Here is a 20,653-nt window from a genome sequence, read left to right as displayed (position 1 = left end):
GTCCCAACGCCCTCTCGAGAAACAAAATACACACAGCAGTACGCAGCGGCGGTGCAGTACAGAAGTGCGGAGATAGAGGGGGGGAAAATCAGAGGAATACGGGCGAACGCAGGTGCATCGCGGCGTCAGCTTTGCATACAATGCGGGCGATCCAGTTCGTCCTTCCTGGGAGCGTACACCGCAAACCTCAATTCTAACCAGCGGGCGCCGGCGCGAATTCCGCTCGGGGAGCGGAAGCCGCCTCCCCCCTGAACACCACCGCGTACAGTGCAAGCGGTGCCCGTAATATACATCCGATTCTCCCCCCTCCTCGCCTGAATAAACTGCGGCTCATTTGGGTGAACACGCAGCAGCGATGCTATGACCCTGCAGCGACACTGGATGCGTGCAAAAAGAGACACGAGCCGGTCTAAAGTTTGCTCTAGACCGAGAGTAATATTTTTGTAGCGTAAGCTACACTGGCCGAGGTTGAGCAGTTTCGCGTGGCTCCTGGAGAGCCGTGCTGCGCATGCGCGAGGAGCAGTGGCGTCACACGGAGCCCAGCTGGCGCGCCGGAGCCGCCGCCGCGATTGGATTGGATTGGATTGAATTGGATTGAATTTGCATTTGGATTGGATTGGATTGGAAATGTTTTTAGCAGCAGTAAGCATGATAATCAGCCAATCCTAGACAACCGGGAAAGCTAAGAATAACCAGCTGAACCTTAGCTCACGCTACGTATATCCTGGCATAGCCGAGCTAAGCCGCTGCTCATTTTTTTTGCTCTGACCTTGAACGTTCATCAGCTCCCTGGCAAAGGTCGCGAAGCTCCGAATCTGTGTAAAGCCCGTCTGCATGGCGAGCGTAAACCTGAGAATGTCCTGATGCGGCACCAATCGTGCGGTAGATCGATCTATTTTCACGACAGCTGCAAATTTCCTAATGTTTCGTGCGGCCAACTTTTAACAGCGAAGCTGTTTAGCGAATCGTAATTTTTCGTGTCCGCCGTTATTTTTAAAAATGCTCAGAAATTGTCGAGCGCGGACACGTGCGCGGGCTTCGCGGCGACCGCTCGGCAGTTAACAAAACCAAGTAAATGGCGAGCGCTCGTGTGTGAGTGCCTCGCGGCGAGCACCCAGCGACCCCTGCGCACGCTTTTCAAGCCAAGCATACCTACTTAGGGAGATTCGCCAAGATGGGAAAAAAAAAAATACACCAGCGTTCGCCGTGATGGTGCCAACTTACCTCGGAACGAGAAAGACACGTCATAGCGTACGCCCCTCCAAGGTGACGTCCAATAATTATCACTTCCACAAAAAATTAAGGAAGCTGACACTTATACAACAATGATGGAGTAAATGTCATTGCGGCACCGAAGATGCAGCAAATCGGCTGCAATCGTAGACTTACTCCTTCGTGATGATCGGGAAGGTTGCGAACAGCTTCGCTACCTTCATGCCGTACGCGTTAGTGTGAGCTTCCTTCATTTTTCGTGCGGAAGCCGCTCCTGCGGGGCAGACCTGCCGGACCGGCGGCAAGTAGGAACACCCCCGTGTGAACGTAGAAGGCTGAAATACATTCTCCAAAAGGCCAGATGCTCGTTTCTCTTTTTTCAACAACAATAAACTTCGCCCGCGACAGATGTATTTAGTTTAAGCAAACAACGTGGTTCTCAAATGAGCGGAAACCGCAACGTTGGCGCTCAATGCACAAGACTCTGCGAATTTCGCAAGAGCGGATATTCACTCTAACGAGTCCGCAAAGGAAAAACGCACCATGTAGTACGGGGTAAAGCAAAAAAAGAAAAGAAAAAAAAAACGCTCAACTCAACCACTGCTGAACGCGCGATATGAGTTCAAATTGAGTTCCCAAGTGCGCTCAAACCCAGAAATACACCACCACACATTCCCTGAACACCGCGACTCAGTGTCCGTTTTCCTTTTTTTTTTCCCTCTCTTTTTGGCTCAGCTGTGTTGCGGCGATAACTTGCTCCTATAAAGCTGAACTTGGTTGGCATTCAGATTCGTGGGCAATTGCCGTGGGAGGCATATCCGGTATCGGTATGTTCCAGTTACGAACAACAACCTGAACTCTTGTCTCAAAGGCTCTTACAGAAGTACCTTACATTTTTTACACAGCTCATGAAGCCCCTTTGGGTGAGGTCAGCTTTCCCTTGCAATGCATAGACTTGCAGTGAAGCTTCCCCTACAAGCACCGGACGTGAGTGTTATCGGCACTGACGGCGGACGGGTGTGCACGTGAGTGCGATGAGTGTTAAAGCTGTCGCAGTGGAATACACGTCTTCCATCATCTTCGCACGCAGATGCCCGAGCAGTATAAAAGCCCACCCTTATATAAATGCGTCCAAAAAAAAACTTCGTTAGGCAGACTCCTTCGGTGATAGACAAGCATGTACTTTGCATGGTGGCGTTGTGCTGCAGAGCACGAGGTCGTGGGTTCGATTCCAGGCCGCGGCGGCCGCTTTTCTGATGGAAGCGAAAAGCAAAAACGCCCGTGTGTTCGAGATTTCGGGGCACGTTAAAGATCCCCAGGTGGTCAAAATTAATCCGGAGCCCTCCACTACGGCGCGCCTCATCGCCTGCGTTGCATCGGCGCATTAAACCCTACAATCAATTAATCAATACTTTGCATGGTGTTGTGCACTTTTTCGATCCATGGTTACACAAATATACACCTCCAAGATTTTTTTTATCGCTTCTGTTAGAGTACACGCAGCTAAGTTCGGAGGTAAATCTATTACAGCAATTAACAGCAGGTTCTAGATTTGTGTACGATACCGGCAGCCCTCTAGCGAATTGAGATGAGCGTAATTCGTCGTATCTTAGACGGAAGTCCTGAAGCCCTCCATTCTTTGACCCCGTGCCTTATATACAGAGTCATGCCACGCGAAAGGACCTAAACACCATCTCCTTTTCTATCAGAAAAATGGGCTGGTTACTGTTTGGACGAATTAGTTTGTATCAAAGAACTCTGATTCTCGAAAAATATTTTGGTCACGTAAGCGCTCTTTGAAGTTTGTCTGGTGGAAAGATATTTTTTTTGTAGATCAAGTGTGAAAAAATGTGAAGTTTCGGATAGTTCAGTTAAGATGATGTTTCATGTAGCGTCATGAGTGAACGTCTGCAAGAATTTTTCTTGCTTAATTACCCACAAAAAAACGAAAAATCTTGGGCTTCCAAAAAAAAAAAAAAGCAGCGCGAACGTCTTTACCGTCTCAATAAACTTTTCTCACTTTCACCGTCATAGCTATATATACATACAAGTGGCACAAGTGGGATTGATCGTAATCATGGCCCCCTGGTCAGATTCCTTAGGGAATCCGGAGTGTATCGGTGCATTTAATTTCCCCTTATGCTGAATAGCAAACTTCCGCAAAAAAAAAAACGCGTAAAAAACAGAAAACTTTAACAGTCTTCAACGTTTGCCGTCCTCGACCAGTACGACGACAGGGAGCTAAACGGGGCCAGAAGACAACACATAAATTTCGTTTACTTGTTTCTCCCGTTTATCCGGACAAATTTCGTTTATCGGGACAAAGACTGCTTTGTCCTAATGAAAATGATGCCAATTTTATCGCAAACTTCAATCAAATAATCGAGAGATTAAAGAGAACTCCACAAGCAGTGGCGGCTCCCCAGACATTCTCCGTCACAAACACGATTCGGTGACGTCACACGAAAATCTCTGTGACGTCACGGAATCTTGTTTGTGCAATTGGCGGCCGTCGCACTAAGTAAGCCACAACCAACAAACGTGCAGTTAGCACGCTGATAAGCATGGTTTTAGCACTGGCCCATTTTACGTTACTCCTGCATATTACGTCACTGTAGCGCGAAATTTCAACTTTTTTTAATAACTCGCGTTTTTCCGCTTAAGAAAATGTCATTCGTGGCTGTAATACAGCTGAGTGAGTTACCAAAGGCAAGTTGTTGCTAACCCAACAAAGTTGTATTGTTGTATTAAAGGGGTGGGATAAAGTTGTGGTTGTGCCTTTCGCACTGAACGTACATACATATACGTACGCACAAAGAAGTTTCCCGCTCGAGCCCCAAGAGTCAGTTCATCACATGCTGTTATCAAGAACAATAGTACCTGCGATAGGTAATACCACGACGGAAAGTTAAGGTTATCAGATATTAAAGTTTACATCTTCGTCAAAGGCATAACATAAATCCTACCGGGAAACAAAATTTAAAAAAGAAAACTTTCTTTTTCGGGCGCGTTTTTCAACACCAGCACCTCGACTTAGACCAATGACGTTAATTCACCATTTCGTTCAACACGCCCGTGGCGTTTTCTAAGCGACGTGATAAACAGGAAACGCGCAGCATTCAATCTCTTGCACATCTCACCTACGCTTGTATGGCGGTCCTTTCTCTGTTTCTACTGCATTTTTCTCTCATCCGTTGCCCCGTATAGTGCGTAGTTATACGCGGCCGCGCGCCCCCGCACTCAACAATGACGGGATGTGATGATGACACCGGTAGTGCGCGAGTCGCTGCACATTTCTGGGCGCCGGAAGCGAGCCCCGCCGAAAAACAAGAGAAACGACGTGAAACCGCATATCGACATCTCGAATCCACTTTATTTTCGCACCGCCGACGACGGGATACCGCCAATCACGCGACGCGTGCAGAGATCACACGCGCGCCGCTTCTTCCACCACGGAATGACGGAGCCCCTCGGGACCGGCGGCGAATATATATATATATATATATATATATATATATATATATATATATATATATATATATATATATATATATATATATATATATATATATATATATATATATATATATATATATATATATATATATATATATATATATATATATATATATATATATATATATATATATATATATATATATATATTTTTTTTTTTTTTTTTTTTCGGGCACACCTTCATTGTGGGCGAAAAGTGCTCGGCCATTTTGTTTCCCGCGCTTTGGGGAAAGTGGGGTCGCGGTCCGTTGATGTTGTTGGGCGGGCGAACTTAGCGTCACTAAATAAGATACCCTTAAGAGTACCGCCACTTCGTGCACCCGAAAGCGTTCGGGGGCCATTTTGTTTCTGGCTTGCAGTGTTGCCATCTCTCCCAACGAAACCGCCGCCGGTTGTGACGGGAAGAGTGCGACCGGCCGCTCTAGAAGCGTCGGCGCAGCAGATATATATATATATATATATATATATATATATATATATATATATATATACAAGAGAAGAAAAACTTCGAACAAGGTAAAAGCACGATTGTGGCCTACGTTTCAGCACAGAGAACGAAAGCAAGTTCTCGTTCCTGAAACGTAGGCCACAGTCGTGCTTTTACCTTGTTCGAAGTTTTTCTTAAGAAATGCCGGCAGTCTACAACGCCAAAGAAGGCATAGGGGAATGGTTAGGCTATTTTTTACCGTTAGTGACGTTACATTATTCTTTTTATTATTATTATTACGTGAGAAAGAAAGAAAGAAACACACGCGCCCAGAATGGGGACCGAACCCACGCCTTTCGATTAGATCTCGAATGCTTTACCAATTCGGCTATCAGGGCGACTGTGTTCTCCCTCACTTTCTAGGGTATCCCGCCAGTTAGCCGCTTATGACAGGCTGTAGACGTTCGCGTCACGCCCCGGTGGTTGAAAAAGCAGGTCCCCTTCTCCCCGTGTAGTCTGAGTTGCGCTGGCTACCACCCTCAAGCGTCAGATACAGTTGTAGTAAATATAAATACCCCAGAAAGTGAAGGAGAATTGGTAAGGCATTCGAGATCTAATCGAAAGGCGTGGGTTCGGTCCCCACTCTGGGCGCGTGTTTTTCTTTCTCACGTAATAATAATAATAATAAAATAATCTAACGTCACTAACGGTAAAAAAATAGTCTAACCATTCCCCTATGCCTTCTTTGGCGTTGTAGACTGCCGGCATTTCTTCCCCTCCCTCTCTCTCTCTCTCTCTCTCTCTCTCTCTCTCTCTCTCTATATATATATATATATATATATATATATATATATATATATATATATATATATATATATATATATATATATATATATATATACATACATCAGCACCGGACTGAGACTTGTTCCCTTCTTCGAAGTCTAATCTCCCTCCATGGTTCCGCAGTTCTTGCCCCCGTGTCTTCGCAATGACGAAGACAAACAAGGCCTCTTGTCGAATCCTTGACACTCCGGGCTGAGTGCTCAAAATTTCGTCTCCTCACGTGTTCAAAGGCAGTCATGGAAGAAGCCTTTGTCATGCAGGCAACATTGCTAGAATCGTCGTCATCATCAGCAGCACTAAAAGCAACAACATAAAATTCGCTTACACGCACGAGATCGCACAGGGGCGCAGTACGCTTTCCTCATATTTAGAATCCAAACACCCAAAGTAGAAGCGCAGCGAGCTGGCAAAAAAAAATCAAAAAGAAATAACTGGGGGAAAATGGAGAACGCCGCAAATAGGTCTGACCTCGTACACGAACATGAACAAGCATCGACGAAAGCCTATTACGCACGGCGAATAAATGCAGGAATCTCACCAGTCTATTTCGTGCTCGAATACCAAATGCAATTAGGATCTAGTTTCGCGGCTTTTAAATCGCGATAAAGGTCCCTCGTTGTCGTATCCGCGGACGGGGCGCTGGAGTCACGAGTGCCCCTGCACCCAAGCGCGGTCCCGTTCAAGATCGAACGCGCCGGGAAGGTGGCTACCTGAGAAACAGCGCGGGTAATTGATTATCGCGTGAAGGGCACGGTACTCGTTTCTCGAACCGGCACTGCAGCAGTCAACCAACTCTCTCCTCCGGCCTTCGTCAAAACGTCGGGTGACTTCGCTTATTTCACCCGACTTCGGCACCGACCGTGCATAACGCCCCGGTGTTCGCGGATTCGACTTCCAGCTCGTTTTTGTTAACAGCGAAGTTCTTTCGAAGCGAAGCGCAGAACTGCCCTTCACGGCACACGCGAAACTGCTCAACCTCGGCCAGTGTAGCTTACGCTACAAAATAAAACTCCAGTGTTCATCGTAATCGTGGCAACTCTTACTCAGAACGAGGAAGACACGCTATAACGCAATAGATAAGCCCGTCTACGATAGATCTAAATGTGTTCCCATGCCTGGTTTATGAGATAAAGGTACACTATTGTTCTCCCTCTTCATGATCGGTGCGTCTATACTCTCATATCTAGAACCGTTCCTTTTTCGCGATTTCCAAGGGAACGTTTTGCTACCATGAAAGCCCGGTACCACGCATGTAGAGTTGTCTTGGCGGGTAATTTTCATGTAACTTGTTTTGGGATATACTTGTGATAATACAAGAGTTAGAGCCGTTTTCCGTGATGATTCTTTCTCCGTAGGTGGCCATGTTTCACTGCAAGACGGGCAATGTGGGAACGCCAGCTTGCAGAAACCTAGCTTACACCGATACTTTTGAAGTCGACTCCACCTCTAAACACATATGTCATGCTGGTAAGACGTTGTTCCTGGAGCAATTTAAGCCGTCCTATATCAAAGTATGAAAGCCCTAAGACCTTTTGTTATTTTCCAAGACGATAGTCTTTCTTGGGCTACTTAAACGCGGAAATTTTGGTCTGTCTGTCTGTCTGTGACTCGATTCAGCCACCCGGCCAAAGTGAAACAGAAACTGCGCACTAGTCTTATATAGTCACAGCAAAATCTAAACGTCTACGTCCGGTGTTAATGTTCATACTTGTCAACATTTTTGTTGCAATAACAAGACATTACGCTAATATAAGGCAGAAAAACAATACATGAATGATATTTGCAGTGCTCCTTTGTTAAAAAAATACACGGATCCTTGGTTTTTGCGATGTCAAACAATCAAACAAAAAACTATATCAACAGCAGAAACCGTCGCCTGCTGTTGCCCGCGCTACCTGGCGGCATTTTAAAAAATCAAACGGTAACAGCAACGAAAGGTTCCACTAGATAGGTTCCACGTTCCGCTTGGAACGCTCGTGGAATAAGGTAACGTGGTTCTATAAACGCTGTAGTTGAGTGCCTCGATTCACGCGCGTCTCCGCAATACGGCAGCGCTGATATCGGTGCACCGGACTTGTAGCAATCGAACGCGGTAAATTTAAATTGACCTGAGCAAATTTCTAGCGTGTTATCTTGGGAGCAACGAGACGGGTGAGGAACAGCATGAGAGGTGAGCGGGAAAGAGAAGGGAGGCATTTATTTGCCGGGGGCGCCGGGCGACTGTCGTATTTAATCGAGATTTCCAATGACAGGAGCAGATACGGGGCCAATTTTTTTATAAGAGCTTTTAGGTCGACCAACCGGTCCATGCGGAAATGCATAAGTTTTTGACAGGACGCCATAGATCCCCCTAAGAAAGCTTTCGCTTTAAAAGTAGAATTAGCGCACGCCCTACACAATACCCGCAGTTATGTGAGCGTTTTATGTTTGCGTGCGCGCGGACACTACGACGAAACTACGGGCTTTTTTTTAATGTGAAGGAGGGGGTTAGCCGCTCAGGGAAGCGCCTCATTGCCTGTGCTATGTGTGCTGCAAGAAGCGATACACGCTGAAAGCTAAATAAGTAGCCTATTTTCCTTTCTCTATCTCATGCAAAAAGAAGCGGACGTAAATGCGCCATCCGTATTTGTAGGAGACGACGACTCAAAAGAGCACAACGCTCTGGAAAACTCCGCCGCATCCACTGCACCCGGGTTCTCTCTCGGCCGTCTATAGCTTGTATTCACTGGCGAGGCACGCATGCAGGCAACCATGCGAGTGCGCCGTTGCTGATTACGTTGGGCTCCGCGGGATGGCTGTACTTGTCCGCGCTAGCACATCATTTGTGTTGGACGTTCCAAACTCGGCCCCACCGAACGCCTCGAGTCCAATGTGAGTGCGATTAACAACATCTCTGTCGACACCACCGTTGATAATCAGGTTGAAACGGAGCAGACGACGCACGCTGCTGTTTCCTTCTTCGGCGTGCGGGCGCAGTGGCACAAGCCGTACCATGTCCGTGGCGCATGGGTCATGTCCGTGACCGTTTCCAGTGTTGCCAAGCGAAGAAATTGACAGATAAACTTTTGAATGAATACCACCTATAGGCGCCGAACGGTAACGAACGGTGACGTCAGGAGCGCAGCGCCACTGAGCGGAGTCCTCCGGCCACGGGAGGAAACTTTCCGCGCCTCCAGTCGACCAATCAGGACTTCCGTGTCTTGCCACCGGCGCCGACTTTTCTGCAGCACGAGCGTCTTAACGCTCTCGCGGAAACAATTCACAGAAGCCCACCTACCTTTACAGCGACTTTTGGGTGGGCGCGAAGGAGACCCAAACTTGATCCTGCGCAGCACTCCGAACGTCTAGGGAAGGGCCAAGCACGGCCAACACCAGCCTGCGCAAAGTTCGCGAGAACTGCAGCTGGACGCAAATTCACGCGAGCGATTCTTCAACATCATGTAAACACTCGACAGCGCTAAATGGTTTATTTATTTATTTATTTATTTATTTATTCGTTTGTTTGTTTGTTTGTTTGTTTGTTTGTTTGTTTGTTTGTTTGTTTGTTTGTTTGTTTGTTTGTTTGTTTGTTTGTTTGTTTGTTTACAGTCACCTTTAAGTGCACCTGAATAACGTATTACATGAAGGAAGGCAGAGAAGAATCGCAGGCATGCAAGAACACAAAGCGTACCCAAAAGGACGAGATCACAAACAAGACTCTGCCGAGCAAAAAGAATTAAGGTCGTTAAGCAGTGCAAAATGACCGGGTTTGATGGTAATGAAAATTAAAAAAAAATACATCAATCAATCAATCAATCAATCAATCAATCAAACTTTATTTCAGGAATGTGTACATTTACATGAATAAAATGTTACAGTACAGAGGAGGTCCCAAAGTTAGAAAACTGTCGGGGGGACCTCCGTTAGAGAATAAGTGTAGTGCAATAAAAGTGCAGCAAGCAGTGAAAACACTTTGTACGAATTAAACAAAGAATGGGTAACATTTCATAGCAACAAGGCAAGAAACTTTCCGTGTAACAGCACGTGGTATGGTAAGTAAAAGAGCTACTAACATGGTATAAATTAGAAGCATGGCACGATGGTAGAGTTTAGCAAACAACACGTTTTGTGATCAGGTACTCTTTAAAGAGTTTGCGAAACGAATAGAATGTGGAACATAACTTTATTTCAAGTGGTATGTTGTTCCAGACGGATACACCTGTAAATTTAAGAGTTAGTTTTCCATAATTGGCACGCACTTTAGGGAGAAGGAAATTGTGACAGGCTGAAAATCTGGTGTTATTAGTATTGACAAGATGTTGCGTGGATAGCCCTGAAATACATAGACGATGATAAATAAGGCGGTACATCAATATAGATAACTTTAGAGTGAATAAATGATTAATTGGAAGCACGGAAAAATGAATAAAGAGTGGCGTAGAAGGCGATTGAAATGGAGCGAAGGCGATCACTGTACGTGTTCAACGATTCTGGGGTATAGTTAACGGCTGAGCGGGACTTGCGACGGTTAGGAAATGACATGACCTTACTTGGTAATTGACTGAAAATACTTTTGCGAGCCCAATTTTTTTCCCCATCACTTGGAGCGACAATGTCTCCTTTTAATGCACGGAAGTCATTTTTATTTTCGTCTCGACAGTCATCAGCATAAATAAGGAAGCTGGGTGAACTCGAATCGAGGAAGTAATTATTGTAAATAAAACAAGAATAGGTCACAAGGCGGGGCCTTGAGGCACGCCTGATTTGAAAGAAATCGAACGTTACTTAGCATCGCAAACAATTATATATGGGGGAGGGGGGGTCTGTTCTCCAAAAAATCCTTTAATCTAACCAACTACATTATCATTCATTCGGAATCCTTGAAGTGTGTTTACTAAGGTTTTATGGCACACCTCCGCGTAAATCGCCTTGAAAAAAATATCTGTAAAAACCGCATCTCCCTGTTATGGTTATGGTCCGTGCTGGGAGGTGAAAACGTTTGTCTCGGACGAATTAGAAAGGCTGAGATTAACATGGTTATTCGCATTGAAAGCCAGGAGGTTTTTCAATAATTCATCAATTTAGTGTGGGGAACGGCGTGTTGTTAGTGTAAAGAATAGGGAAAGTAGTTCACGGGATGTAGAAGCTAAGGGCGTAGTAGTAGTTCACAAAGTCATTGCGGACAAAACGTATAAGACTCAGGCACAATTGCTACTGCAGCGATTATTAAAATGATTTGCATATAAATAAAGGCTAAGCACTACCAGTTTAGCAGATATTTATCGTCAGAGAGGGTGCGGGGGCTACGCTAGTTTTCAGACCCTCAGTTGCTTTCAAAACACCGTTAGCCGACAGGACTAAGTCCCGCATGCTAACGAGCTATAGGCGATTAATAGTATGCAACTTCGGGGGCACGGTTTCGGTCGTAAACATTATTTCGGAGAAATGTTTACGGTGTTTAGTTTATTATCTCTTTCAAATATGGAGAAGGGTTTTTCTCCGTCAAAAAGAGCTGGGACTAGATTTAGAAGGCATTTGCAATTTTCCAGCACTGCGTGGGACCAGTTTTTGATATATGCGGCCATGTATTGGGGTAGACAATGCCCTTTTATTATGATTGATTGATCGGGGGGTTTAACGCGCCGACGCAACGCAGGCGATGAGGCGCGCCGTAGTGGAGGGCTCCGGATTAATTTTGACCACCTGGGGATCTTTATCGTGCGCCGAAATCTCATACACACGGGCGTTTTTGCTTTTCGCCTCCATCAGAAAAGCGGCCGCCGCGGCCGGGAATCGAACCCGCGACCTCGTGCTCAGCAGCACAACGCCTTAGCCACTGAGCCACCGCGGCGGCCCTTTTATTATGTTACTCGCACCAGACTTGGATAGAAGTGTAGCCTGTACATATTCAACACAACGCGCAAGGTTGTCAGACCGGGAGGCTATTTCATTGGCGCACTTTTAATTATTTTTAAGAAGATTTAACTGACAATCGAACCACGAACTCTAAGTTTACGGATGCGTGCTGGTGGAAAGAATTTATTTCTGACAAGGAACATCAAATTTTTCATTAACAACTAGTCCTCCCCCACTGAGCAAGTTCTTGAATATCATTTTCTAGGTGTCAGTGTTTCCGTAAATTTCTGCGGCATTCGCCTCGCAGCAATTGTAAATGTATTACCTGGGGATATTTTTCTTTTCAGAACTGCTATACCTATAAGACAGCTGGATTTGACCAGCCTGTAAGCGCCGATTTCTTCCAGAACATCAACTTAAACGTACTAAGAGTTCGTGCAACCAGCGCAGTAATGCTTCTAGAAACGGTTACTTTAGGAGAAAATAATTAGCCCTTCCTTTAAAGCCGAACTGGAGGCGGCTATAACCACCGCCTAATCACTTTCCAAAGAAGCTGAAAGTTTAGAATATGGACGTTATTTCCCAAACCTTTTGGGTCGATATTGGTGCAGTTTTGCTTCGCATAAAACAATCTTTGGGCAACGTAACAAAGCCGTTGCAGGCCAGAAGTGTCCCGGCTAGTTCACAGCCATTGACACTTCACGAGAAGCACAAAAAAAAAGTGTACATATCACTTAAGGCCAAATGGCCACATTCGTTGTGGTCGCAGTTCGAAGCATTTTTCTTTGCAAATTTATGCTTCAAGTGGGACTCACACCATCCCGGTAGTATCATCATCATCATCATCGTCGTCGTCGTCGTCCCTTTCCCCACAGCACTTCTGGCTAAAGTGTGGAGGACGCGCTCCCCGTCCCCACGGGTGACGAATACGACCCAGCTACAGCCCATCCAAGAAACGAAGCGCGCGTCGCGTAAGAATGTTCCAGGGTATAATGGGAGGCAGCTTTTATTGGGCACTGCGTACCAATTCAAGTAATATTTGCTTCTTTCTTTATTCTTTAACTAAACGCGCTGAGCGGGTTGTCGACCAGTAACCATACAGCACGGTACATCATTATTCCACCTCAACAAAGCCATGTCAAGTGCGTAAGAAGGCTGAACGGACGCTCACTGGACGTCGACGCAGACGCCTCCGCATTTAGCCTCCGGCAGAGTAACACAGCAGTAGCGCCCGCGTACGCCGAACCTGCGACACTAGACGCAGCAGCACAAAGCCTTAACTATCCGGCGCGAAGCACGCCCGCACGCGAGGTTCCAGCGGATACGTATTTATCGGGCGATTATGCGCAACAGATGTCTGGCAGGTAGCAAGCATGGCGGCTCCCCCCGCGGCTGCTCGCCCCAACTGGCTGGCATCCGCCGCGTCGATTTATTCCCTTCCTAACTGATGAGAGCAGCGCTCGCGAAAGGACGCGGCCGAACACATATATATACTCGCTATACCGAAATGACCCTCTCTTCGTTACCCGGCACAACGGGACGGCGTCGTTAACGTTGGTTTGTCGTCGTAAATGAACGTTGCCACACGCCGAACCCTTTTCTCCCTCCACCTCCACCACCGCGCGACGCGGAGGAGCCAATCACATTTCGGTTATGCGATCGAGACAACACGAAGTCGGCGCAAGAGCTCGGGTCGGGGGAGCGAAACACCCCCTCCCCCCTCCAACCGCGTGCAAGCTGTACAAGCTGTACACAGCGAGGGTATAAAGATGGCCGGCCGGCCGCGGCTGCAGCAGCAGCAGCATCACGGCAGCCATAAGCGACAGCAGCGCAAACGTCCCGCATTCTTTCTCGTCATAAATGACAAACAACCTTCACGTCACACGAGAGAACTGGCCAGTGGCGGCTGAGGAGGAGAGGGAAAAGAGACGGACTCCTCGAGAGAGAGAGAGGCTGGAGTGGTCGCGCGCCGGCTGCTTTACCTATTCAGCGTCCCATAAAGAAAGCACGCTTGTAAAACATTCACGATTCCGGCGCGGCTTTATCATAACGCGGTGGCCCCAAGGCAGAAACACACACGCGTGTATACGCGTCCAATATCTGCAATATACCCGCTCCCCCCCCCCCCCCTTTCGTCCCTCTCCCGGTGAGGCTTTCGTTGTGTAATGCGTCCTCCTCATAACCGGGCGATTCATGTAGGGACACGAACAAACGCCGAAGACCTGTACATGCCGTCGCGTCGTTTCCGTGAGGCTTCTCTCTCTCTCCCTCACACACACAAATACACTCCTACCAAGCCGTCCGGGCCTCCGCTTTTATCTTATATCCCCCCTCCGCTCTCTTCGATGCGCAGCTTCTCCATTATTTCTTCATCGCGCGGGAAGAGAGACAGCGCATCCGATGGAGCAGGAGCCCGGCTCCCATCTGTTCATCTCAGTTTCTCGTCTCGTCCACTCTGCGCCAAGTAGCCTGGAAGATGCCGCTGCGCCCGAGACGTCGCCAACGTGGAGAGACGAGCGGTGTCTGGCCGGTTTAGCATACATCTCGCGCCGTTGTTAAAAGAAAGCGCTGAAGCCGGCTACTGGCTGGGCGGGGCATGAACAAGAATCAACTGGCAAGGGGTGGAGAAAGAGAAAATAGGTTCAATCGCTGGAAGCAGACGTCATTGGCCGTGTGGTATTAGCGGAAGAGGTTGCCATTAGATCAAGGGGCCATTAAAAGGAGCGTAAAGACTAACAGCACTTTGAGTAATTGTATGGAGATTTATTGCGTTTTGCCGGAAACATTACTCTTGGAAATACTTGCGCACCATGACGGAATAACCACCTGGCAGAGCGTCGGTAAACCCGCCACGGTGCCTCAATGGCTAAGGCGTTGTGCTGCTGAGCACAAGGGGGTCGGTTCGATTCCCGGCCGCGGCGGCAGCTTTTCTGATGGAGGCGAAAAGCAAAAACGCCACGTGTTCTAGATTTCGTCACACGTCAAAGATACGCCGTGGTCAAAATTAATCCCGAGCACTCCAACTACGGTGCGCCCCATCGCCTGTGTTACGTCGGCGCGTTAAGCACCACAATCAATCAATCAATCAATCAATCAATCAATCAATCAATCAATCAATCAATCAATCAATCAATCAATCAATCAATCAATCAATCAATCAATCAATCAATCAATCAATCAATCAATCAATCAATGCAATCACAGCGTTGGTAAATGCTCTTTGCTAAACAAGTCAGCGGGAAACTGAATTCCGAGAGAAACAAAGATCATGTTACGCGGCGGATATAGTGCATGCGAGGTATTCAAGCTGCTTTAAGAACGGGTTTGTGACAGTGTCAGCTAATTTCATCCGCTGAGCTTGCTTTTACAAAAGCACGTGCAAGAACTGCGAGCAAGAATGTTTTTTGTGACAGTGCTGCGCAATTTTAACCACTCAAGCAGATTTTAGAGAATGTTAAGCTTCTCTCCAACTACTGGCTACGCACGGTAAATACCACACGTGCGCACACGCAAGCTTCTCGATGTACCGTTGAAGCTTCAATGTCTAGGTGTGCTCACATCCAGCGATTAAGAGCGTGCCTTTGTCCTTGATTTGGGAGCCATAGAAGCTTATTGGAAGAGGTTGCAGATGCTCCGTATATCACTGTTAACAGTGTGTGCAAGTGACTGTCTGTTAAAGGGACCCTGCAACACTTTTTTCAGCTTTTTACTAAGTCTTAACTGCTTTCAGAACGCGGTCAACCAACACATCAGGTACTTAAAACAAGCATTTGGATTTTGTATTTGGTCACAAGGCACCAAATCCAAAAACTTACCTCTAAATGCTCATCAGATAACTTACAAACGTGCTGAAAAGATTTTCCTTTCTTTCCCTGTCTTGGCGATCCTCGGCCTCTCGAACTACGTCATTACAGCGATGTAGCGGCTATTGGCCGGCTTATTTACCGTTACAGTAATGAAGGAACGCGTTCGATAGCCACTTTAAAAAGAAAGCCACAAAAGCAAAGAAACGGTAGGCGTATCCTCTGCGACGGGCAAATCACGCATTGCCGTTCCGTACTGCCCATGACCATAGCTTTCACAACGCTTCCAGACGCCAAGGAAAGACGTTTTTTGGAAGTGTTACAGACTCCCTTTAATATTTATACACCAAGCTTCCGGTACGCTATCTGAGAGGGACACCAGGCTTATTTCTGTGAAGTCCTGGTTTCGCAATGACTGCTGCTTCAGACCGCCTCGTGCAGTTCAACTGTCGAACCGTCATGCGCAGGGACGTGCTGCTCTGCTTCTGCGGAAAGAGTGGCGAGGAGGGTTGAAAGAATGTAGGGGGAAGAAAGTGGCTGAGCGAGTTTAGTTCGTCGACACAAACCTGTCGGACAAGCGGAATCGCACCCAACCTCGCAACCCTGAACCCCACCTAGTCAATAGAAACGGGCTCCCCACGATCAGCGGGCGTCAGATACCATTTGCTAAATGCGCGTGCGCGTTCCCTCCTTGTCGTGCCGGTTACTTGATCGCTGCACGTAGGGTGGTGGCTATGTGTAGTTACAAATACAGGATAACGTCCCCCTTCCATACTAACCACTAGCGATACAATTTCACCGCATTTGCGTAGGCAATCATGCCCCGAAGCATATTATTCTGCATCGCTTTGTTATTGCGCGAGCAACAGATAGAGCATGTCGGTAAAATTTTCGTGTCGCTCCGTCAACAGAACGGGCGATGGAAAAAACACAAAACGACAGGGTGTAGAAAGCCGGCTTCGAGAAAGGGGTGAGGTGCCTTCGCAAGGGGTGCCGACGTTGTCACGGCGACGTCAAGTCGAAGAGCGGCGCGCCGCATGCCTCTGCGCCGTCTCGACGGGTCCCTTGACTCCCTCCACCGCTTGCCCGTGGAGTGTGTGCCTCAGCGCAGGGCGGCAAAACAAGAAGCCGGAGCAAAGCATGCGCATCGATCCCAGCCTCAGGTTCGCCAGGAAGAACGACGAGATGCTGGCGCACTTTTACAGAACCACCAACGAATGTTCTGTTAACTTTTCCCTCTATTTCCTATTTCTCTCGGTATACCGCGGCTCACATGACTGCCCGTGACGTCCCGCCTGTGCCCCTTCGCAATGTTGAAGGACACGTTTGCATTGCTGGAAAGAAAAAAATAGCAGTGGCTTAGCTCGGCCATGCCACGATATATGCAGCGTGAGCTAAGGTTCAGCTGGTTATTCTTAAGTTTCCTACTGGTCTAGGATTAGCTGATTATCATGCTTACTGCTGCTAAAACGATTTCCAATCCAATCCGATGCAATGCAATCCAATCTAATCCAATCCAGTCCAGTCCAGTCCAATCCAATCCAATCCAACCCAATCCAATCCAATCCAATCCAATCCAGTCCAGTCCAGTCCAGTCCGGTCCGGTCCGGTCCAGTCCGGTCCAGTCCGGCCCAGTCACTGCTCCTCGCGCATGCGCAGCACGGCTCTCCAGGAACCACGCGAAACGACTATCAGGCGGCTCCGGCGCAGCGTCAGACTAGGCTACTGCGCAACGGAGGCGCACAGCTGGGCACGCGCCGGCCTCAGTACGCTTGTCGAATCCAATCCAATCCAATGCAATGCTCCTCGCGCCTGCGCAGCACGGCGCTTCAAGGTCCAGGCGAAACTGCTCAACCTCGGCCAGAGTAGCTTACGCTACAAAAACCGCCGAAAAGGAACACTGACGGCAGCGATATCAGAGGAGATTGGACGCGCACGCTCGCCGCAGGAAAGGCGGACGGGAAACTATCGCCAAAACGTAAGAATGGAAAACAAAAATTCACATCGCATCATACAGTCATAGCGATCGGGGCATACTGACAGGCCGAAAAGCAAATTCCCGGCGGAAGCCACACGGGGGGGGGGGGGGGGGGGGGGCAGGAAGCACGGGAGAGGTGGAGGAGAGGATGGGGGCGCGGAAAACAAACGGAGGAGCCGGAGACGAACGCTGGAGATAGGGAAGGCACGGGGAAGAAGTGGGGAATTAGGGGCGCGCGGGTTCCTGGAGGCAGTATAATGCCATTAGGGATGAAACGCAGAGGCTTTAGGCCAGGCGCGCAGCCGACGCTGCCGCTGCAAGACGGCTCGCGGCGAGATGGGAAACAATCGACGCGGCCGTAATAAGACAAGAAGGGGGAGGAATGGGGAAAATTGGAAGGGAAAGCAAGGAAGGCTGAAGAGTGAAGGGCAGGTCCAATAACAGGAAACGAGGGAATAAAAGGAGATGAGTATTAGGGAGGGGGAACTAATGGGGAAGGGAAGGCATCTCGCGGAGAGTCCTGAAACGGGAATAGAAGGAAGCGTCAAGGTGGCACAGCGAAGAGGAAAGACACTTGAAAAGGCGTCAGGAATTCTTGTAAGACATTACAAAAGCACGCAACGAAAGAAGTGCGTCTGGAGTGAGGGGACGTGACCTGCGCTTACGTGTTCTTTTATTTTATTTCACCCCCCCCCCCCTCTTTCGTTGGCTGTCGTGACTCTTCTTCATACCAATCACGGGCTGACATATTAACGCGCAAGTGTTTTATTCCCGGATACAGAAAGATTTCACTGACGTCATATACGTTGCGGAAATGAGGGCAGTACAACGAAGCAAGCGGCCTGTAAAGGGTGCACCCCTGCACACAGAGTCTTCTTGCGGGGAAGCAACTTTTAGTACCAAAGAGTACGTTATAGTTAGGGCTGTTCGTTTTCGGGTTTTATATTTCAACACGAAAGTGTTTTATGCCGGTATACACCGATATTTCACTGACGTCATATCCATCACGGAAGTGGCGCCAGTACACCTTTGCCGAAGCTACCCGCCAGCAGGACGTCGCTCGCCAAGCACACCCACAAGACCGCCGCCGATCCGCAAATCATGCTCAGCTGCAGATTTCGCTGCACATTTCGCTTTCGTGTTTTAACTATTCCTATGACAGAGTAATCAACCACAGTTTTTTAAACAGTTTTTCACACTTCAAGGCTCTCAGCAAATGCTACCGCTCCTGTCCTATCTAAGCAACGGAAGTAAGAAGGAAACCATCCCCGTCACTTAAAGGGATAAAATGAGGAGAGATCGGGAAACGGGGAAGCGGGTACGTGTACAGGGCGTCGTCACTGACGGAGAACTTCCGCGTTATCCTGAATGCCTCTGTATTTACCTTTTTTTCCCTTGTCCCACATCCACCACCTCTTTTGGCCGGGTGGAGAATTTACACTGCAAAGACGACGTAAGAGCGAAACGCGAACAAAGCGGACTTTTGCTACACAGAAAAGAAATGAGGAGATGGTCCGCGGCAGTTATACGAAAATGTCTGTACGCGCGTACGAATGACCTCCGGAAGAGGCTAGTCCCGGCATACTTCGTGCCGTTGAAGACTTCTTGCGCTTTTCAAGGCGTCGTCGATTGACGATGATGATGAATAAATCTTTATTTGTCAAGCTGGTGCAGATGTTAGGGCACCCGCCCGGTGGGGGGCTTCCCTATTCCGGGATACCCTGAGCTCGGCTGGCGGTCCAGGCCCTCTTCACCAGTTGAAGGGCGAGAAGAACCCTAATCTAAAGAAATGGGAAACTAAAAAACATAATTTCGCACTCAGCCCTCCTGCCAGGGTGAAAACTCGAGTCATACTTTCTCTCCCTCTCTCACTCAATATATATCGCTCACTCACTCTTTCACCCCCTAACCTTCTCACTCACTAACTCACTTTCTCACCGCTCTCTCTCATTTGTTTCAATCCATTTCGCATATACTTGTATACCCAGTCTTAGAGGTACGTGAAGACGCACACATAACAATATTGCACACGTTGCGCAGTAATGCCTCTAGTGGTAAAATATCAAGGCGACGAAACAGTCACCACCCTCCTCTTCCGGGAAAGAAGGAAAGAAATCGCAATCGTCTTTTAAGCTAGGAAGACTGGTTCCCAGGAGCAGGGTTCAATAAGTGTTTCCGGTCGACGAAAACGGTCAACTACACAGAGTATAATATCCCTGCGGCACACAAGCTACGTTCACGACCAGGCACATAACAAAGGACGGGTTACGCAAAATCTAGATCAATCTACTTCGACCCGACCAGAGGAAAATGTCCAAGTTGGCTGAACAAAAGCGTATACAATAGACGCGCACAAGTTCCTGCGCAGATCAACGTAGCCTCACCAAGCCGCAGCCTAGAGGACAGATCCCTCAGACCCAAGAAAAAAAAAGGACGAACAAAGAAAGAAATGGTAGAAATAAACAAGAAATCGGAGGCCACCGAATAAAAGGAGAGATGGGGCCGCGGGATAAAATAAGAGCCATGGCGACGGTAGTCGAGGGAAGCGGGGTACGGGACGGATATCGTCGCAACAAGATTCTCGGCGCATCTATCTGGGAGCTGTCTATCTATTTATCTATCCATCTAACCGGCCATCTGTGCACTTGGAGTGAGGCCGTAGGTGGCTTCTCCCGCAAGCGAAAGAGGCGGACCTGCCAGTATTTTCCCAACAGTGTCCAGACGAGAAGGGCCAAGGGCCTGTACTATCGCCTCTGCTTTTCCCCGCGAAACTATTTGGCCATTCGGGGGGCTTCCTTCATGCCGTCGTTAGGGTATCTCCCAATCACAAAATCGCGGTCCTCGCTTCCGTCCGTTAGGTGATAGGGAGCCTTGGATTGTCGAGGGCGTCGGCGGTCTTCTTTCATATACGAGACGTGAACGGCGACGTCACCGGCGATGAGGAGGTCCAAGAAGAGCCGGACGGCCGTGGACGCGCAACGAAGCGTGCGGAGCCCGGGCGAAGCGGCCTGACGAAGCAGGCCGACGTACCGGGGT

The 20,653-nt window shown here is 48.2% G+C and overlaps 1 protein-coding gene across 1 annotated transcript in view; it reads right to left on the bottom strand.

The window, feature by feature from the left end:
• LOC144162493 (uncharacterized) overlaps positions 1-20,653 on the bottom strand; it is a 520,233-nt gene that overhangs the window by 416,962 nt on the left and 82,618 nt on the right. Inside the window, exon 2 of the mRNA XM_077693052.1 lies at positions 9,279-9,377. The gene's annotated coding sequence lies outside the window, so the exon portion shown is untranslated. The remainder of the gene's footprint in view (positions 1-9,278; positions 9,378-20,653) is intronic.

The sequence above is a fragment of the Haemaphysalis longicornis genome, unplaced genomic scaffold, assembly GCF_048455015.1.
Source record: "Haemaphysalis longicornis isolate Haplotype H1 unplaced genomic scaffold, Haemaphysalis longicornis Haplotype H1 scaffold_12, whole genome shotgun sequence".
Lineage (NCBI taxonomy): Eukaryota > Metazoa > Arthropoda > Arachnida > Ixodida > Ixodidae > Haemaphysalis > Haemaphysalis longicornis.
This window is presented reverse-complemented; position numbering and strand designations above follow the sequence as displayed.